This window comes from Lissotriton helveticus, chromosome 11 (genome assembly GCF_964261635.1).
Source record: "Lissotriton helveticus chromosome 11, aLisHel1.1, whole genome shotgun sequence".
Taxonomy (NCBI): Eukaryota; Metazoa; Chordata; class Amphibia; order Caudata; family Salamandridae; genus Lissotriton; species Lissotriton helveticus.
Genome location: NC_136072.1, coordinates 544,807,633 through 544,827,001, shown reverse-complemented (window position 1 = coordinate 544,827,001; position 19,369 = coordinate 544,807,633). Strand labels below are relative to the sequence as shown.

At 46.9% G+C, this 19,369-nt stretch overlaps 1 protein-coding gene across 1 annotated transcript in view; it reads right to left on the bottom strand.

The window, feature by feature from the left end:
• PEBP4 (phosphatidylethanolamine binding protein 4) overlaps positions 1–19,369 on the bottom strand; it is a 2,262,838-nt gene that overhangs the window by 1,572,135 nt on the left and 671,334 nt on the right. The window lies entirely within an intron of this gene.

Genomic DNA, 19,369 nt, shown 5'->3' with positions numbered 1-19,369 from the left:
CTAGCCCACAAGTTGCAGGAAGCACAGCAGCGTCAAGGGGTGCAGACCATACGACACTCGGGCGAGCTTAGCTCGGATGATGCACCCATTGCGGAGGCCTTCCGAGACTTTTAAGCGGAACTCTACTCGAGTGACCCCCTGGAAGCACTCCACAGCACGGAATTGCTTGAGTCTGCACATATAACCTCTCTTAATCAAGCGCAAGCAGACTATCTCAATAGGGACATAGGGATGGAGGAGTTATAGCGGCAATCTCCTGCCTCCAACTCGGTAAATCGCCCGGACAAGATGGCTCCTCGGCAGCCTTTTATAAAACATTCTGAGCGCAAGTGGCCCCTTTATTGTGAGATCTATTCAACACCTTTACACAATCTGGAGCCATCCCTGAGGAAATGCTGGAAGCATCCATTGTAATCATCCCAAAACCTGGGAAAGATGCGACCCTCTGCAGCGCACACAGACCAATTTCCCTCTTAAACGCAGATATTAAGCTCTATACTCGCATACTCGCCTAGCGCCCTACATGTCTCAACTGGTGGAACCAGATCAGGCGGGTTTCATTCCACAAAGACAGACAAGCGATAATACGAAAAGGGTCCTCCATCTCATTAAAAAAGCATCTCGCCCGCAAGGGGAATATATGTTATTGGCCATCCACGCTGAGAAGGCCTTCGATAGGGCACACTGGCCCTATTTAGAGCAGGTCCTGTTGAGATTTGGTCTCGGTGAGAAGCTGCGTGCGCAAATTCTGAACTGTTATCGTTCACCCAAAGCCACAGTTCGAGTTAACGGTCAGACTTCCTCCAGATTCCCCATAGGTAGAGGCACAAGGCAGGAGTGCCCTCTCTCTCCCCTCCTTTTTGCGCTCTACATGGAACCTCTTGCAGTACGGGTCAGACACCACCCCCCATATCTGGGATCAAATTCGGTGGAGATGTTCACACCATTAGCCTATATGCAGACGATATCCTGCTCTCTCTCACTAACCCGTTCCAGGCGTTGAGGACGCTTTTCATCTAACTGCATGGTTTTGCGCAGGCCTCGGGGTTCAAAATTAATATGGACAAATCAACCGCTCTTAACATTTCTCTCACCTCACAAACGCTGGCTCATATACAGGCAGAACACCCTATCCAGTGGTCCGCCTCCACGATCCCATACTTGGGGGTACAATTAGGTTCTACTATTCAAACTACTGTCACCACAAACTACGACAAGCCTTGCGCCCACATTCGCAAAGAACTGGGCCAGTGGAAACACCACACCCTCTCTAGGTAGGTAGGATAGCGCCCACCAAAATGACAATACTGCCCCAGATTCTATATATTTTCCAGTCTCTTCCTCTCCGTCCTCCCGCTGGCTGGATCCAGCAAACCCAATCAGATTTAGCACACTTCATATGGCAGGGCCGCAAACCCAGATTCAAGCATGCAATAGCAGTTCTTCCCCCGGAGCGGGGTGGGGTGGGGATCCCTGACTTACAGCTTTATTTCTACGCCTCGCAGCTTCGTTATCTGGTCGAGTGGAGCCGCCTCGAATCTGAGAAGCACTGGTTGGTCCAAGATCAGGCAGTTGCGGCGATGCCCCTGCAGGGTATCCCCTTTCTCCACAAGACACAGAGGCCACCTAATCTTTACGCATCATACATCACAAACACGATTATGGAGGCTTGGGACGGCACCGCCCTCACCCACGAATTGACATCATTTCCCTCCCCCTGACACCATTATTTAATAATCCGGAATTCCACCCGGCATGGAAGCTAAGGCCTTTACAAACTGGTGGCCCACTACTTGCTGATCTCTGGGTCACTTGTTTGATCTAGAGGGAATAATCCCCTTCCCGCAACTCCGGGCAGACTATGGTATCCCGGAGACGGAGAGACTGCCCTATTTACAGCTTAGACATTGGGCTCTGCAGCCAAGAGTTAAACCTGGTGCCCAGCGACTCCTGACTCCATGAGAGAGGTGGCTTGTTACCCGAACGTCGGATAAGAAGCTCATTTCTGACCTCTACAAACATTTGTTGGCCACCACTACACTCACATACAATGCGGGGGGGGGGAGGCAGGATGGGAACGTGAGCTGGGCCAGATTCTCACCCACAAAGACTGGGACGATATCTATTACAGGGCCCGACACTCAGCGTACCACTCAGGCCTTACCGAGACACTGACTAAGGTAGTCACTTACTGGTACTATACACCGGAGCGCCTCCATTGCTTCGATCCCCGTCAGAGTCCCTTGTGCTGGAGAGGTTGTGGGGAGGTGGGTACCTTAGAGTACCTTTTGTGGAGCTGCAACTGCATTCAACCATACTGGTCCTAAATCCTAAATGAAATAGATTCTTATCTTGTCACGCAACTTCCGCGCTTCCCAGCTTACGTTCTTTTGGGCCTACCCAATCCGTTAATGTATCCCCTGAAATCCCGGAGGGGTCGACTGATCGCTATTGCCCTGGGGGCAGCCACTCAGAATATACTGGCACATTGGTGCTCTTCTCAGCCCCCACCGCACTCTGGATGGTTGCAGAGACTCTGGCTAGTGCTGGAGATGGAGAAACTGTCTCTTACTCTGGCGGGTAGGGGATCCGAGTTCCCGGAGCTGTGGCGCCCCTTCCTAACATTGCTCATAACGGAGTTCAGGGAACTGACATGCCCCCGATATATCAGATTACTGCGCCTGGCCGACACGCAAATCTCACAGAAAGACTCATCGCGCAAAGTTCACAGACCACGATACCTTTCAACATGATTCGCGATCTCTTTCTTCCCTTTTCCCGTTTTAGTTAGTTTGGTGGAGGGAGGTAATGTTGTGTTCCTTTTGCTATGCTGCCTTTTTCTGTTCTCTTTGAATGCTTTTTCTGGCAGACACGCTCCATGCATATTACCTTGGTAATGCTATTCATCGTGACACTGGATGTCTTAAGTACATTGCCCCAGGGAGCAGGGGTCTTGTTCCTTCTTTCTTTATCTGTTGTGAAACTCAATAAAGAGATTTAAACCATAAAGTCAAGGGAATGTGCCGATAAAATTAGCCCAAGTAACAATGCCGTTGGTTGTTATGAACAGTGTACAAAGTTCAGCGAGGGGTTATGAGAGTGTTCAGAAATGTCGAGGCGCTCTACAGGTAGTGGTCAATGGGTAATTTGAGAAGTTGGGTGGTAGGTGCTACTTGATCTGAGATAACCCTTATCTCAGAAAAAAGAAGGGGAGAGGGCCTCAACCTTCTGTGTACATGAATGCAATGTCAAGCGCACACAACCTGCATCAGTATCTAACAATTCAGTTTTGTAGTCATGTGATGAAAAGGATAAGATCCAACTCCAATGTCTTTAACTTGTTGGGTGTTTATTCATTCAATAACAGTATTTGTTTCACAAGAAAAACCAGCCGACACGTGTTTCATCAAAACCGGGGTAAACCCGTGACTCTTCAGGGCTGGGGAAATAAAGTAGGAAAATTGAAACAATACTAGTTGAACGGGGAGATGAGTGACAAAGAATAAAGTGGTTGGTGAATGGGTTGCGGGCCAGTGGGGGAGGCGTGAGAATTACGAAATCTGTCAAAATTTACCTGAGAAATGCAAGGAAAAAACAAGGAAAAAACATGGATAATGCAGGTGGAATAGTTTACAATGCTGACATGGGGATAGTGTTTGTCATGCAGTGCTTCTGTGTGGAAATGTTAAACAATTGTGACAAGCTATGAATCACATCAAGTATATACATGCACAGTATATTTGAAAAAATAATCATGTCGAAAAAAATATATATCTAATGTTTACATCACAATACCAGGGAGGAATTTCACGAACCCCGTTATACCTCTGTCTGTGAACAAATGGTAAGAACCTAGGAGGTTTTGTGATCCATGTTTTTTCCTTGTTTTTTCCTTGCATTTCTCAGGTACATTTTGACAGATTCCGTAATTCTACTGTTCATTGATTTTTCATTTTGTGATAAACATGTATACATTTAGAGAAAACGTGTACCACCACATGACACTCACCATGTGGTTTTTTATTGGCGTCGCTGCATTTCAAGTTAAAAGTTATCAGCAGCTCACCACCACTATCCTTACACTCACTTATGGTTAGCTTCTCACTTAGGTGTTCCTTTACTCTCCATACCCACACCTGCCACTCTCCCTACACCCTTTCTAGGTCTCCACTTTTCGTAGATTGGTTTTTGGCCAATCTTCCCCACCTCTCACGCCTCCCCCACTGGCCCGCAACCCATTCACCAACCACTTTATTCTTTGTCACTCATCTCCCCGTTCAACTAGTATTGTTTCAATTTTCCTACTTTATTTCTCCAGCCCTGAAGAGTCACGGGTTTACCCCGGTTTTGACGAAACACGTGTCGGCTGGTTTTTCTTGTGAAACAAATACTGTTATTGAATGAATAAACACCCAACAAGTTAAAGACATTGGAGTTGGATCTTATCCTTTTCATCACATGACTACAAAACTGAATTGTTAGATACTGATGCAGGTTGTGTGCGCTTGACATTGCATTCATGTTATGAACAGTGTATTTTGCAACGGATATTGATTAAGATGCTGCCGGTGTATCCTTTGTTGAGTGACTGTATACAGGACTTGCTACGAGTCATGGAGCGTCTCTTGGAACGTGACCTATGACGTTGTTTATCATTAGCCTTAGAGATCTTGTGGCTAGGGCCCCCAGGCGATGAGTCTGAATCTATTCTAGGTGGAGTATGTGGCTTATATTTAACAATTTCATCTGTCAAGTTGAACACCTCCTCTGGCGATTCGAAGAAGTGTGTTTGCAATTTGTAAAACACCCGCAATCTGGCCAGAAACAGCAGGGAGTACTGGATTTTTAAATTCCGCAATCGAGCTTTGGCCTCCACGAAAGATTGTTGGTGTTGTTGAACAAGCCTCGTATATTCCGGAAATATCATTATAGGATAAGAGGTATAGTTAAGGGTCTCTTTAAGCCTGGCTTGTTGTAGGATAACATCCCTGTCTTTATAGTTAAGAAATCTAGCAATCAGAGGCCTGGGACGAGCACGGGCGGCAGCCTCTGCAGGAGGGCCCGATGCGCACGCTCGGTTATGAAGCAGGAGGACAGTGCACCAGAAGGAAGCCAGTCGGTCAGCCATTTGACAAGGAAGCCCTTTATATTGTCACTCTCGCAGCCTTCAGGGAACCCCACGAAGTGGAGGTTATTTCAGTGTGCCTGCCCCTCGGCATCCTCTACACGTGTTGCCAGGCCCTTCGTGAGTATCTCCAAGGTGGACACTTTCTTTTGAAGAGTGGTCACTGTATCTTCCACCGTCGAGATTCTGGTTTCTGATTCGTTTATTCGTTGCACTGCATTGTGAAAGTCCTGTCTGAGTAGCATGACATCTGAGCCAACCGTTCCGATTTTGGCCTCTAACATGTCTCTGGACTTCGTTGTGGCTGCTAGTATAGCACCATTGTCGTGCATGGGTGTCATCAGATCCCCTAGATTTGGTACCTGGGCTACAGCGCCTGTGTATTTGTTCAAGGTGCTTTACCATTGCGCTGGGGAGTTTATCCTTATTCATGTTGTAAATTCTGGTAAAGGAACAATCCTTATGTGTATGTCAAGCCACATATCAATGCGGCTAGGCAGGACCAAGGTAGTGGAACGTTTGTATGAAATATTTAGGACAAAGCCACTGCCCTCTCCAATCACCCGTGACCAGCTCGAGCAGATTAAGTGATAGGCCTTGATTGAATAAGCAGGTACATTTCTGTGCTGGGCCTCCAATGTCAAGCCATCCCGGTAAGAGTCAAAGAGGGGGGCCTGTAGAACATAGTGGTGATTCTGGTGTTACAACCCTGCCCCTGTCGTGCCATCACAGCCGAGGGTGTTTCGCTCCTCAAGTGACTTTCTCTGCACCCCTGGGCGTACACTTGGAGCACTAAGTTCCTGGTGACGTTGGGTATCCTCAAGGTGGCACCTCTCTCCCATGAAAACAACAAAAAACAGTCAGATTTCACACTGTAAAGGGGGGGGGGCTCGTGGCTGCTCTCATGTACCAATACCGTATCAAAAAAGCAGCAATGGGGGTTACTCCCCAGTACCCCAGCCACCCCAATACCGCCACTGCCCAATGCCTGTACCTGTAGAGCTGGTCTTGCAGGCCAGGAGTCTCACCACGGGCAGACCCCATCAGGAAGGGTCAAAGCCTAGAATTCGTTCGGGCCGCCCGCACCGATGCTGACACCGCCTCGCAGCCCGGTAAGGCCACCGATGCCAGGGCGAAGGGCGGTGTCTCCTGTAATGGCACCCACGTAACTGTACTGACAGCCCGCTGCCCGGATGAAGCAGTGGGCCCTATATGTTAGCGGAGGGGCCCCGGACAAGTTCTGCCAATCAGGCCTCCCTTCTCGCTGCCTCGTTGCCGGTGCAATGATCCACGCGTCACATCCACCGGCTGCTTCTCCTCATGGACGCAGCACAGCAGCATCGCCACTCCACCAGTATGCTGAGTCGTCCTCACTGCAGTGCGTTTCACGTCCGGGCACACCCTATGCGCAAATGTAAATGTAAATGTAGGTGTACTTATATAGCGCAAACCTGTCACCCAAAGGGCATCCTGGCGCTTGCTTAGGGAACCCGTCCTGGTATTGCCCTGTGAGAAACCCCGGCAGGGTGTCCACAAGGTGAAAGCCAGGCATCCCGCCGCGAGGGGCCGTAGTGGAGATTAAGCAAGCTATTGCCCAGAGTTGCAGAGTGTGACCCTGTGATTCAAGTAGGCACCGGAGCGAGAATTGTCGAGTCCGTGGAATTTTTGAGCCCGAGACCCGCCGAGGCGGGGAATCGAACCCTGGTCCACGGTCGATCTCAGCTTCCGGGTCTGCCGCCTCTAACCACTGCGCCAAGCTTCTCCACAGATGCCGGGGATCTCTAGGCCTCCGGAACGCCTCCGCTCTGGGCCACTTCGCCTACCCAGAGGGCGACTCCAAAATAGTTTTTTGTGGCAGCGGAGTAAGGATAATGCCCGCACAGGGCAGAGGTGTAAATTTAAGGGGCCAATGCGTAAATGATAAACGACAGATTTCTGTAGGGCTATGGGAGCTCCTTTACGGCGCGTCCACCATGTTGGACCGCCTAGTCTCGCCCCCCTTGCCTGGCCAGTTTTTACTTGATTTTCTTAGAGACTGATAAAGAATATGAGCCCAAATAAGGAAGTGAGGGCTAGCATTGAAATGGTGCTCTAGGTCTTGCAGGATCTGCCTTAATTATATGATCTGAACATTCTCACAATTCAGGCAACAGTGACGGAGAGGATGATTAGTTAGAAGATGGACAGTCGTTTTCTGCATATTGGGCCCTTGGTCCTCCCTTCTGTGGCCTTCATGTCGGTCATTGCCATCCACGCCAAGTTTGAAAAAATAACATAATGGCTTCCTCTTATTGAAATTATAGTAAATGCTGAGTGGGAAGCATGGGTTGCACCCATGTAATTTCAATCAAATGTTCACATCTAACCCCTATCTTGAGTTCATGACCTCATCAAATTTCTGGGGAAATTCAGTACATATAAATATTGAATCTTACAAATGGGTGCTTTCCAGTTCACTTTACAATGCTCTGACAAAGAGAAAACAGTTTTCACACTGCATCGAAATCTTAACATTTTCAGTTTTATATATAGAAAGCACGAGACGGGGCTGTCGGTTCGCACAGTTCCTCTGTACACTGACATTAGAGACACTGGTGAATGCCATTTGGGGAACAAAGGAGATAAAAGCGGTCCCCTGGGTCTCAGAAGAGTATAAACTTGCTATGTACGCAGATGACATAATGGTGACGATGGTGGACCTGTCGTCCTCCAATCTTAACCTGCTCGAGAAACTAAAGAAGTATAAATTTGTCTCGGACTTTAAAATTCATGTCTCCAAATCATAAGTCCAATGTCTCAACTCACTCCCACACGAGATAGAAACTACCCTTCCCATGGGATGCCAAAGCCATAACGTATTTAGAAATTCAACTGGGCCATACAACAACACAGGTGGTGACGCTAAATTATGACTGGCTTACAAAGGTTATAACGCAAGACCTTTCAAATTGGCGCTCTAGGCTCTTTTCTTGGCTGGGCAGAGTGGCGATCACTAAAATGATAATCCTATCAAAATGTTATATCTGTTCCAGACAATCTCTCTGGCGTTACCAGGCAATGTGTTAAGACAACACCAAGGACGATTAAATAGCTTTATTTGGCAGGGAAAGCTCAGTGACACTAGTAAGCTACTCTATAGGACAGTTGTCCCAGGGGACATACTCGCTTACTATAGAGTTGCTCAACTTCGATACCTTGTATAGTGGGAGAAGCTTTGGACGTCCAAACAGTGGTGCTACAACAATTATCTAATTGCAGCCTCCCCTTTTTGGCTGGTTCCATGGTTGCGCCATCAGCTGAGAAGATGGGCACCGTATTCCGCCCAAGTAACCAGAATTATCCTCTTGATGTGGAACAAAGCAGGAAGTAAGGCTAGACTGAGCTTCATTCCCCTGACCATATATTTTCTCATATGCTTTAACATAGACTTTTCATCTACTACGGGAAAACACAGCAATCAGATCTGGGAGGTAAGAAGTTGTGTCATGGGCAGGTCATTATTAGAGGTGGGCTCAGTAAAAGATTTTGTGGACATAAGTGACAAAATTGGCTACAGGAAACGCAGAGGTTTTTCTGTACATACAGATGCAGCATTGGGTATTACACCCCTCAGTTAATGAAGGAGTTGCACACCCACTCATGGGCTTCAAATAATGGTTGAAAGATGGTTCACATGTACAGCACATAATCTCTCAACTGTGTAACACCTAATGGACTCGGGTCCCACATATACCACCAGGGCAGAAGTGGTGGGGAAGCGACTTTGGCAAAGGCATTCCACTCAAAAGCCCAAACATCTTCCAGCTGTGTGAAAATACGATAGACCTATTATAAAATCCTTACATATTGGTATTACAGAGTAGCAGCAGGTGTGCTGTCGGAATGGTGCGGCGCGGGGACAGGAAAGGGGGGGGGCAAAGAAAAAGTAAAAAAAGAACTTACCTGCGGCATCACGTCTGCCAGCTGCAGGCAGAGGCTCCCTGCCTCCCCTGCGGCCAATTCGGACACTGCTCTCATGCATGAGAGGAGCGTCAGGATTGGCCTTAGCTCCGAGGATTTGCGCTCTCAGGGAGACTGGGGGACTCGGTCTGCTCTCTCTCCAACCCCCAGTGCAGTTGAGTTGGAGAGAGCTCAGTGCATGTGTGGGTTTGGCAGGCCCGAGACGGCCGGCCAAAATTCACATGCAAACTAAAGGCAGTGCTCAACAATTCTCCTCCTGACTTGCCCCGCGATTGCCCCGTCCCTAAGACTCATTAGATACAAGAAAAATAAAACGATAATAAATTAGTTTTATTTTTCAAAATTTGAGGCTGGCATGGGGGGGGTGACGCTCCTCCACCATAGTGGAGGAGCCGCCACTGGTATCACACCCTGGACAGACTGACCCACTGGGACAAGACAAAATTGGACACATGCTGCAGGGGGTGACCCAGGGGGACATTGATATATCTGTTGTGGCATCGTCCAAAGCGCCATAAATACTGGGAGGAAGTTATGTGTTCGTAGTCCTGTTGGTGTGACGTAGCGACAGACAGACCGCATAAGGATTTATGCTGTTGAGAGACCTTTGAACCTGTATACTCGAAATTGGAATCAAAGAACAGTTATGAACGTGCTCTAAGCCTTGAGGAAATCCTGGTCCGAATTACCACATATGGGCTAAACACATGTTGGCTGTGTGAAAGTCTCTTTTTTTTCATATACCCTAATGGCCTGACTCCATTTTGTCCAAGATTGGGACTATATTTTGTATTGGGCCTATTTGGGAAATGGATGGTGATATTTTGCTTCCTAGGTATTTTTTGAGGGGAGTTTTATATAGTGCGAACTCGACCCAAAAGTATCAGAGGGCTTTACATGAGCACCAGTTGCATTAAAGAAAGACAAATTAATTTTGGTAGGCACAGGGAGATTAAGTGATTTGCCCAGAATCACAGGATGTTGAGAGTCCTTGGCGAAACTCGAACCCGGTTCCCCAGCTTCGAGGTCGACGGCTCTAGCTGTTAGGCCCCATCCTCTCATGTTTAAAACATGGTGGTCTTCACCTTCCGTGGGGAAATATATATGTCACATTCATTTGACCAGTAAATGTGGTACATCCTTCTGATCTTAATGTGCATCCCCCAATAGAGACATATAAAAAATGTCATATACGCTACTAGTGACTACAAAAGAAGTCATATGCTCCCGGTAGTGACCAAGAAAAGTTCCTTGTGTGACAATAGTCTGAGACATGTGCCTTTTCCAAGGTCAAATTACAGATACAACCAAACAACGTTGTCTGTATTGACGTATTTCTACCTTAATAGTAAACATATCTATCTGATGTATATGAATATGTGAATACATTCGCTTAAGAAAGATAAGAGGGGTCAATTTACTATGAAAACTCTCTAAAATCACACTCAAATTGGAGCAGTCTTCGCCCCCGATTATCGCACCATATGCTGTCCGAGATTCTCCTGCCAGAACATGCCAGATCGATGTTCTGCTGTAAACTCCATTCCTGTGCCGAATGCTTACGCACTGAGAGGAGAAGAGCAGAGCACAGCTGTTGTGTGTTTTCTTTTGAGAGAACACTCACTCCCAGCCTCCCTGAAAATCACATCACTTTGGGACAAAAAGGTATGCAGTATGTCACCTCCCAAGAAACTCTAGATGCAAGCTGTAGTAAGCTGGCTTTTTATGTAGTGCACCAAAATGAGGTCCACTATGTAGAAAGTGTAGATTAATTTATTGGCTTAAATTAAGAGACCCCAAATGCCCAATTTTGTGGTAGTGTTGGCGAGCAGTTTAGGCTTATCAGAGGGTAGTGTTATGCATTTGTTGAACACACAGAGTCAATTAGTGAGACACACACTCAAGAAGACACTCAAGACCAATTTAGAAAAATAATATGTATTTTTATATAATTTTTAACACCAAGAACTTCATATTTGGGCAAGTTCTTTTCGAGTTATCAATTTTTACAGTTAAGCAAAAATGTCACACAAATGCGTTTTTACGCTGTAATGCTTTCCTATGGAGAAAGAAACATATACTGCATAAAGGTATTTGCAATTATATTTCGACTTCCCCCTTTAGGACTTAAGGTGCTAGGGGGTCATGGCCACAAGATCCACCAGCAGTTCGGGTTTATTTGACCTCGAATGTCCGGGTGCAGAGGTGCAGGATAGGTTGGCAGCCCTGCGCACTACGTGGTAGGCAAAGGGGGGAAAGGCCCCTATAAACAAACTGCAGAGGGGGACTTGGGGATAAGTCTGGGAGCTCCCAACAGGTGGCTCAGTTCATGAAGGTCTTGGGAGCAGGGGGGCACAGTAGGTGTTCGTGGTCCTGGGCCGGGGAGCTTGGGTGCAGAGGGTTTTGGTCAGCTGTTCCTGAGCATCGTAGGCTCTTACGGTTCTCGGTCAGACCTCAGAGGAGGACAAACCAGGACAGTTGGGCAACTCTCAGTGCTGACCTCTGCAATGCTGACGTCGCTCATCGGCTGGTCGGTCTTTGTGGTGTTGGAGTCTGGATTGGACTTCAAACAAGCGATGGTTGTTGCAAGGGGTTTGGTATTGAGGCAGGTTAGATCCAGGGGGTCCTAGCATCTCTAAACTTGGTGAGGAGACAGATGTCACCTTCCGGAGCATGGTGATCTCCTCCTTGGTGGCTGCCGCATTAGTGGACCCGGCAGTCCGCAGAATGGTGAACTGGATGTTGCAGTTGGTGCCCGCCGGTCGCAGGGAGTGGCTCCTCCATTTCAAGGGAGACAGACGGCTTGGCAAAGTGCTGGAGGCTCTTCAAGCCTTTTGGAGGATGCCCTTGAGGGCACTACACCCCTATATGGCCACTTCCTGTGGGGAGTGGGCATAACCCTGTCCGGGAGTTCCTAATTCCACCAAAATCAATGATGGAATCCTTCCTTCGTAGAGCACATCAGGCAGCCCACCTTAGTGGTGCAACTAGCTTGGTGGTGCAACACACCTACTTGCACATCTAATTTCCCACCTGTCCTGGTACCAGTTGGGCCTACGGGCAGGGGGTGGCATCTCCCAGGCATGGGGAAAGCCAGGGACACATAACAAAAAGGCGGCAGATGCTTTGAAGCCTCTGGTCCTGGTATACAGATTCACTAGCCATCCTTCTGGAGGAATTGCAAACAACTCCTGCCAGAGCAGGCATTTTTTGATACCTCTCAGAACCCATGCTCTCACCTCCAGGGGTCAGAAACTCATCTATGCTGGCAGGCTGGAAGATACCAGTCAGCCAGCACATTAAGAGGAGGGCTGGTTTTCAGGGGGCACCTCTATGGTGCCCTCTCTGTGCATATCTTAAATGATCCACTACTGGCATCATTATGGATTTATTAAGAGAAGGTATTTGATACCAAACACCATCGGTTTCAGTGTAGCTGTGGAACACGTAATGACCAGGTCCAGTACATATACTTAAGAGGGCTTCCCTGTTCACTTGTACTATCTAGTAATTAAACTACACAGCACAGGAGCAAATCTGCGTATGCAGATATGTCCTCACATGTCATATAATGTACCCTGTCTTAGGGCTATAATATATATATTGCATGCAGTGTTTGTGAGCCATGTTGTGTTTTCACATTTGTCTGCACCATTTCACACAGTCTGCAATGGCAGTCTGCATGAGTTTGATCGTGGGTCCCTTAATGTGGTACAGTACATGCTACAGCCCTTAGGGACCCTCTTCAGGAACCATGCCCTAGTTACCAGAGGTACAATTGATTAGGGACTTACACAGGTGCTAAAGGTCTTGCCAACTGGGGGTCAATTGAACATTTACCTTGTTTTAGTGAACGGCCACTGGCACTGGGGACCTGGTTAGCAGGAACCCAGTGAACTTAAGTCAAAATTGCATCAAATACCAGACAAAATGTGTGGGGGACCATGTGAGAAAGGGCCATTTCCTACACTAAACTACTCCAGGCCCTAATAGTGTAGCGTGTAGGTATAAGGATATTTCTTATTTGTTAGAAATGTTATTATTATCTTCATTGCAGGTCACGCGCCTCTGTGTTATAACAATCACATTCTGTGTGGTTGCTTTTCATGACCTAAGCAACAGAATTAGAATATTGAAATAAACTGTTATAAACTATAAAGTGTCTCCTGTTTAGTTCAGTGCTTGTGTGTGATATTCTAAGGATAGAAACTGAGTTCGAATTACGAGTGTGCCCATGACAATCTTTTCAGGGTGTTAGTAACCCAGAAATACTGACATCACCTGAGAGTGGAGTTGTATGGGGCTACAACACCCTTGACTTTCACATTCAAATGTTGGTGCTCTGAACTAAGTTCAGGCATCCGTGGGCTGGAAAGTTAGACATTGTAGAACTAAGCTTATAGACTTAATTTATGCAGCAGTATAACCTCTCTGCATTATCCCGTAGTCTGCCCATGCATGGTGGCAGTAAAAAGATGTCTGTGAGTCAGAGGAATTGGCAGGACGTTCACACTATCTGGGTGGTGGGGGAGGGGGTAAGTGTCACAGTGTCAACTATCCTGTACCAGACATGCAGCACAGAGAGCCGTCGGAAGGACTGGACTGAGACCCTGCCACTATGCCCGCCTACCGTGCACACAACCACGCCACACCCCAACAAACCGTGCTCTGCTGGACCCTGCTCACAACAGAGGACACACTCAAGACCGCACCATCAACTGCTCCATCGAAACCGCCACCTTCCCCAATGTCTGGAAACACGCCAAGATCAATCCCCTACTGAAAAAGCCATCCTCAGACCCGACTGACCTCAAGAACTTCAGACCCATTTCCCTCCTCCCTTTCCCAGACAAGGTCATCGAAAAGGCCATCAACACCCAACTCTCCGCATTCATAGAAATGAACCACGTCCTGGACACCTCTCAATCCCATTTCTAAAGCAACCATAGCATTGAGACTGCACTCCTCGCCACCGACGACATCTGCTCCCTCCTCGACTGGGGTGAGACCGCAGCCCTCATCCTACTGGACTTCTCTGCCGCCTTTGACACTCTCTCCCACTGTAACCTAATCACGAGGCACCACGACGCTAGGCATCTGCGACAAGGCACTGGACTGGATCACTCCTTCCTCACCAGCCACACTCTGCGAGTCTGATACCCCCATTCCTCCCAGAACCTACAGAGATCAGCTGCGGAGTACTCCAGGGCTCCTCCCTGAGCCCCACCCTTTTCAACATTTACATGGCCCCCTCGTAACCCTCGTTAAAAGCCATGGACTCAACATCGTCTCTTACGCCGACAACACCCATATGATTCTCACCAACAAACCCACAACCGCCAGAACCAACTTCCACAGTGGAATGAAGGCCATTGCCACCTGGATAAAAGACAGCAGACTCAAGCTCAACTTGGACAAGACCAACGTACTCTTTCTGGGAGCCACCCCATCAGCCTGAGACAACTCCTAGTGGCAAGCCACTCTGGAATCCCACCCCCTCCCCGCCGGACCACGCATACAACTGTGGAATCATACTGGACTCTTCCCTCCACAATGAACCACCAAATCAAAAGTTTCCTCAGCCTGCTTCCACATGCTTCGCCTGCTCCAAAAGTAATTCAGATGGATACCCACAGAATCCAGAAAGACGGCCATCCACGCACTTATCACAGGCAGACTCGACTACGGCAACACACTCTATGCCGTCGTCACACAGAAAAAGCTCAAGAAACTACAGAACGCCCAAAACGCTGCAGCCAGACTGGTCTTCGACACCCCCTCGCCACAGCCACATCAAGCAACACCTCCAACAAATCTAATGGCTCCCAGTCAACAAGAGAATCACCTTCAAACTCTTCGCGCAAACCTACAAAGCTCTCCACAACGAAGGACAAGCATACCTGAACCACCGCCTAGCATTCCACGTGCCCGCAAGACAACTCTGCTCTGCCCAACTCGTCGTAGCCTCTGTCCCCAGGATCCACAAGACCAGAACCAGTGGAAGGTCTTTCTCCTACCTGGCAGCCAAGACCTGGAACACCCTGCCTCAAGCAATCTGCGTCGCTGATCCAGTTCAAGAAGGACCTCAAGACCTGGCTCTTCGAATGATCCTACACCAAGAGGGACCAGCATCCCCCCCCCCCTCCTTGAGACCGTCACGGGTGAGTAGCTGCGCTTTACAAGCCCCTGATTGATTTATTGAGCAATGCCCCTAGCAGCAAGTTAATATTAGTAGTCAAGTCAATAATACTTTTATTTGATTTCATTAAAAATAGTAAAAGATTGTACAAGCTCTTTATACATAATAATTTAAAAATCGTGGTTTAAGAAGTGCAAAGAATAAAAACATTGTGCCGTCATTACTCAATCCTCACCAACAGTTGATATAAAAAATATGAACTATATAATCAGTACAATCTAAAAACGCTGGTATTTTCATTGAGGAGAAATCAGAAAATTGTTCAGGAGCGGGTGAGGGGAGACCAGTCTGTATTATAAGAGGCACTCAAGTTGATTCTTGTGTATTATCTAGTTCTTTGGCTGCCATTTTCCAAAAAGTAATGGCTTTGCAGGACAGTTGGATAGACAGACCTCCAAGGCATTCGATGACAGCTGCTTTGCATGTCCTTAATTGTTTTTTCCTGAAGGTCTCACGAAGGACATTTTTCGAGTCTCTAGAAGCGAGTGGCAGATGCATAGGAGGTGCAATAATGTCTCTTCTCCCTGTCCGCACAATCGGTATTCTTTCGTCGGCAATGTGCACTTCCATTTCGGGGTCAAATCCTTCGTGGGGAAGTTTCCCAACCTTTACATCATCAGATAATGCTTTTTGTAATGTGCAAAGTGTTCAGACAAATATTATTGTGGTTTCAACGTCTGATAAGATTGAATCACTGCCAATGCATGCCTTTTTTTTTGCAAAGGCAGTTTTGTCCATTAACAAAGAAATTTGTTTGGTTGCAATGTTCACAATGTTTTTGAACACAGAGTAGGAGGTAATTGTGTGCCAGACCTCTTTGAGGTGTAGGTCTGCGAGTGATTCTTTTAATACAGTGACAATGGAGTTGTTTTGCCTAGCTTGCTGTTCAATTTCTGCCCAGCAAGAGTGGGCTAAGGTATTTTCCTCTGCTTGCCTCATCCGCCAGTAATATTTGGCCATCGCTCCTTGTCGGGCTGGTTTCTGGTTTTTAAGACCGTATTACAGTCGAATCTGAGACTGGGAGATATGCCTGGGGATTGAGAAGAAACTTTTAAAGAGACTCAGCTAGCTAGTAATAAGTCTCCTAATCACCATTTAAGTTTTATTACTCAGATATCAGCTTTAAATATATTTTGGAAATCCAACCGTTTTTCAACAGATGACAACATATGAGTTCTGAAAATACAAATATGTTCATCTCCAATACACGCTTTTCAATTTTGGTACACATACATTAATTCAACCAAGCAAAAGCTTCAAATTTAGTTCACTGGGCTCCACACAGAAGAGCTACTTACAGGTAGCTGGACAGCTACCTGTAGCTCACAAACTAATTGCTGGAGAAGCCTGCTCAATATAGAGGTAAAGGGGTTAGCAAAGGTTCTAGCCGATCTCCTCCTTCAGGTAATAGGCAATTGAATAGCTCCCAACCGATCTGGGTTTATGCCCCTGAGATCTAAGTGCCACAGTCTTAAAAGGTTGTTTGGTTGATTAGCAAGACGCCATCTTCTCCATGAACCTGCAATTATAAAGTCTTTGTAAAGCAAAAGGGTAATTGATTCGGTGAGTGGCCATATATATTTGTGGCCCTGCAGAAAATGGGGTTTAGCTGGAATGTGTGTCCTGGGATTGTTTGCTATATATTCAACCTTAGGCCAGGGTAAGTGGAAATGGAGTACTCTTTAGGGATGGGGGCCAGACAGGGCTGACTGCTATCCCCAGCCTTTTCAATCTGGCTTTGGAACATCAAGCATGTTGGATTAGGATGGACAACCAAAGTGGTGGTCTCCGCTGTGATTGGGATTGAGAGGACGTGATCACTCTGTGCACAGGCGATATACTGCTGAACTAGGTGGACTGCTTTCAGTTACCAGGGCTCACATGATTCTCAATATACTGAGCGAACCCTCAGGAGTCCGGGTTAACTGGCATAAATCTGTGGCATTCTCGGTTACCCCATGGCAACCACCAATGGGATGGGAGATACCCTTGTAGAGGGTTTCCAATACCTGGGCATATTAGTTACAGCAGACCCGATACTTTTAAAAATAACACATGGGACGAATTTTAGAGGAATACAGGAAGGAAGTGGCGCTCTGGCGGGGTCTCCCTATTTCATTGATGGACACGGTGGCCTTATACAAAATGGTGGTTATACCCAAACTCCTTCATGGTTTACAAAATATTTTCTACAAAGTCGCAGACGGCTTTTTCATTCAGTGGAAACAGTGTCTCAGATATTATTTTGGAATGGGGGTACTCCCGGAATAGCAGTGGCCACTCAGGCTTGACACAAATATGAGGGGGAACAGCACTCCCCAATTAACAACTCCAGTAATGGGAGGTCCTGTTACATGTGGCAAATGAGTGGGCATTCGCCTTTCAGTAGAAACTCTAGAGACAAGAGGGTGATGGTCCCGGGAGGTTATGTGCGTCGACTGTATAGCAAGAACCAAGCGATCAGGCCCCTGACCCAAACAGATGCAGTGACTGAAATATGGAAGAAGGTGACACGACTGCTGGGCTAGGCAAGTAAGGTGACAACGGAAACTCCTCTGGGGGAGTAAAATGTACTGGGAGAACTGAAGTACCTGAAGAGGCACAGGCAAAGGGATATAATGGGAATGTTCAAACTGGGAGATGTTTGGGATGCAGGCAGGATCCTCCCATTTGAAGAACTTCAGTGCCAGTACGAATTAACACAGGGTCAACTTTTTTTATATATGCAATTAGGCCCTGTTCTCACGAGACACAGTGACAAACTACAGGAGGTGCAGATGATACACCTCTAGAGTATAGGTTGTTGGCAGCTGCCATACGCCAGAATGCAGTATCTGGCATACGGTGATCTATAGAACACTTATAGTAAATAGCTAGACCCCTTACAGGCATTAAAAGACAGATAGGAAAAGGACTTGGATATTCTAGAGGAGGATGGGTAGGAGGAAACCTACAGATACCCATATGAGGTGGCTATCAGGACATGGTTCCACGTCGTGCAGATTAAAATATTGCATTGAGCATACTTTATTAAGACATGTCTATTTGAAATGGGGAAAATTGACACTGACAAATGCTTGCAAGGCTATGGGCAAGTAGTGACACACTATCGGAGTGCCCTAGATTTAGTGCATTCTGGAGACATGTAAAAAGGTTGACTTTGCAAGTGACAGAGATGGTGGTGGATTTAAGTCCTGTATCGATAGCTATGGGGATATGAAGAAATCAAGCCCCGGCAAAACACACATTACTATTTTGCAACATGGCCCTGATAGTGGACAAGCGAGACATTATTTGACAGTGGGCCAGCACCATGGTGGACACTTTTATTTAACCTTTAAAATAAGGCTTATGATTCAAACTGAGTATTGGCAGTCATCATCTTTGGAGAAAGTCAGAACGTTATTAGGTAACTGAACTTTTTTCAATTCAACCCATCAAATCTGGTTAATTGTATACTTTCCTTGGTGGCTTTGTTAAACGTTTCAACCATGCGTTTAGTTTCCGGCTGATACAGAGAATAATTATTTTTGTTCAACGCCAAAACCCTTTAGAAATCCTTCCACTCCTTTGGAACATAATTGCATCCTACTGTCTGTCAACAAAGTCCTAGCAAAACCTTTCAAGAACATTGCCACTGTACTGGAAATCATGGCCCCAATTTATATTTTCGGGGCGGTATTCAGACCGGCGAGAATCAACATAGCATCTGTCCACCGTACTGATTATTGGACCGCCCGATTTATATGTTGCCAGTATGACGGACCAAACACAGCCAAGCCTCCAACACATCCAAACTACTCCGTCGGCGGAGTATTTGCAGAAAACAGGCTGACCAAGTCATGACAGAGATAACTCCTCCCGCCAGATTATGTCTTTGCTTTCCGTTGTAGTTGACATGGCTCCACACCCGACCTGGCAAATTCATACATATAAAGGGGGATAACAGACCTCAGTTACATTTACCCACTGATCTATCATCATGAATTGGATGTTGTAAGGCTTCGCTTACTTGCTGTTCGATGTGGATGTTTTTTTGTTGTTGTTTTTTTTTGTCCTCATCTCACCAAAAGACATCAGCAGAT